We start from the raw sequence: 3,308 nt of genomic DNA on the forward strand, positions 1-3,308 counted from the left end.
CGTGGAAGAAAGTATGTCCGGGGTGCGTGGGGTCCTTAATTATGCTGGCTGCCTTTCCGAGGCAGTGGGAATTATAGATAGAGTCAATGGATGGGAGGCTGGTTTGCGTGATGGACTGGGCTACATTTGTAGTTTCCTGCGGTCTTGGGCAGAGCAGGCTCCATACCAAGCTGTGATACAACCAGAAAGAATGCTTTCAATGGTGCATCTGTAAAAGTTGGTGAGGGTCGTAGCTGACATGCCAAATTTCCTTAGTCTTCTGAGAAAGTAGAATCTTAACTATATTGTCGGCATGGGGAGGCGAGGACAGGCTGTTGGTGATCTGGACACCTAAAAGCTTGAAGCTCTCGACCCTTTCTACTTCATTCCCATTGATGTAGGCAGGGGCATGTTCTCCTCTACGCTTTCTGAAGTCGATGACAATCTCCTTCGTTTTGTTGACATTGAGGGAGAGATTATTGTCGTCGCACCAGTTCACCAGATTCTCTATCTCATTCCTGTACTCTGTCTCGTCATTGTTTGAAATCCGACCCACTATGGTGGTGTCATCAGCAAATTTGAGAACCGAGTTGGAGGGGAATTTAGCCACACAGTCATAGGTATATAAGGAGTATAGTAGGGGGCTGAGGACACAGCCTTGTGGGGCACTGGTGTTGAGGATGATCGTGGAGGAGGTGTTATTACCTATCTTTACTGATTGTGGCCTGTGGGTTAGAAAGTTCAGGATCCAGTCACAGAGGGAGGAACCGAGGCCCAGGCCACGGAGTTTGGAGTTGAGTTCCGTTGGAATAATAGTGTTGAAGGCTGACTTGTAGTCAATAAATATTAGTCTGACATAGATGTCTTTGTTATCTCGGTATTCCAGGGTAGAGTGCAGGGCCATGGAGGTGGCGTCTGCTGTGGACCTGTTGCAGCGGTAGGCGAACTGTAGTGGATCAAGGCAATCCGGGAGGCTGGAGTTGATTTGTGCCATGACTAACTTTTCGAAGCACTTCATAATGATGGATGTCAGAGCCACTGGACGATAGTCATTAAGGCACTCTGCCTGGCTTTTCTTTGGTACAGGTATGATGATCGTCTTCTTGAAGCAGACAGGGACCTCAGATTATTGTAAAGCGAGGTTGAAGATGTCAGCGAATACCCCCGCCAGGTGATCCACGCAAGACCCGAGTGCTCGTCCGGGTACCCCATCTGGGCCAGTGGTTTACGTGGGTTGACCTTCGAGAAGGTTGCTCTGACGTCTGCAGTGGTGATCTCAGATACAAGTTCATCCGCGGCTTCTGGGCTGGAGGTCTCGCTCTCGCTGACCTCTTGCTTAAAGCGGGCATAGAATGCATTGAGCTCATCAGGGAGGGGTGCATTGGAGCTGACGATTTTACATGCCTTCATCTTGTAGCCCGTTATGACTTGCAGACCTTGATATAGTCAGCAGGAGTCCCTCACGAAATATGTTCGTCCCTCACTAAATATTTACTAAACATCCATGTCGGCGTGGTTTACAACGGGTTTGGCCAGGTGAGAAGCAATCTAGGGGATCCCCGCGGATCACCGGGCTCACAATTTTCCCCCTTTCAGTCCCTCCCCACCCCCACCCCTCCCGATGAACAACTCCTCAAATAGCGTCATGGACAGCCTCCACCGCACCTCAAAGCCCTCCTCCGACCCCCTCAACGCGAACTTAATCTTCCCCAACCGGAGAAAGACGTACAAATCCCCAAGCCAAGCCGCCACCCCCAGCTGTGTATCTCACCTCCAAGATGCCTAACCAAGCAATCAGAGAGGTGAAGGCCACAACATCTGCCCCCTTCCCTCCAGCAGCTCCGGCACTTCTGAGACCCCAAAAACCACCACCATAGGCCCTGGCCTGAACTCCAGCCCAACTACCTCAGATAGTGTCCCAAACACCGCCACCCCATAGCTCTCCAGCTTCTCACAGCCCCAGAACAGCCCCAGGTGGAGGTTGAGTTCATCCACCACATCGCCTCGCCCCACAGCACCTAACCTATTTCCCTCTCCAATTCCTCCTCCCACTTACGCTTTACTATCACTACCTGTGCCCCGCCCTGCTCCCCAACCACCCATATATATTCCCAATCCTCCCCTCCCCCAGGTCAATAGGAAGCAGCAGTTGCTGCAACAGCATATACTCTGGTAGCTTGGGGAACATCCTCCACTCCTTTCACGCAAAGCCCCACACCTGCATATACCTGAACTCACTAACCTCAGGAGCTTGAACCTCTCCCGCAGCTCATTCAATCCCACAAACTTCCCCTCCGTGAATATGTCCCTAACCCATTCAAGTCCCACCTAACTCCACTGCCCATACATCCCATCCATCTCCCCGGTTTAACCTTATGGTTCCCACACAGTGGCATCAGCACTGACATTCTTTCCAACTTAAAACGTCCCCTCAACTGGTTCCATACCATGATCGTCGACTGCACCACCGGGCTCACCATATACTTCCCCAGAGCTAATGGCAATGGAGCCATCACCAGGGCCCTCAGACTGGAAACCTGCAGGACTCCTCTTCCAACCTGACCCACTCCACCGCCCTGCAGCACCCCCCTCTCCATTGCCTCAACTTCTCCACATTCGGCAAGTCATAATACAGCAGGTTCGGGAGCACCAACTTCCCTTTCTGATTCTGCCTCTGCTGCAGAGCCCCTTCACCCTCAGCATCTTCCCCGCCCATAGAAACTCCAAAGTCAGTGCCTCCACCCTCCGGAAGAAGACCTTGGGAAGAAAGATTGGGAGGGTCTGAAAAATAACCATGAACCTTGGCAGCTCATTCATCTTTACCACCAACACCCTCCCTGCCAATGCCAAGTGCAAAGTGTCCCATCTCTTAAAATCCCCCTTAACCTCCTCCACTAATGCCATCAAATTCCACCTGTGGATCGTGGCCCACTCATGCGTCATCCGAATCCCCAAGTACCTAAACTTACTTTAAACGGTAGTCCCCTAAATTGCACCCCCCCCCCCCCCCCCCCCCCCCCCGCCGCATTCACTGGAAACATCTCGCTCTTCCCAATGTTCAGAGAAGGCCCCAAACCTCTCCAACAGACCCATGATTCTGCCCATAATCTCCAGCGGGTCCAATACAAACAACAACAGGTCATCTGCGTACAACAACACCCAGTATTCCCTGCACCCCCCCCCCCCAAATCACAATCCCTTGCCACTCAGCAGATACCCCCCAAGGGTTCTATCACCAGCGCAAGTAACAATAATGACAGCAGGCACCCTTGCCTATGTTCCTCTGTGCAACCCAAAACACGTTGAACTCATCTCGTTCATACACATTC

This window comes from Scyliorhinus torazame, chromosome 16, assembly GCF_047496885.1.
Source record: "Scyliorhinus torazame isolate Kashiwa2021f chromosome 16, sScyTor2.1, whole genome shotgun sequence".
NCBI lineage: Eukaryota > Metazoa > Chordata > Chondrichthyes > Carcharhiniformes > Scyliorhinidae > Scyliorhinus > Scyliorhinus torazame.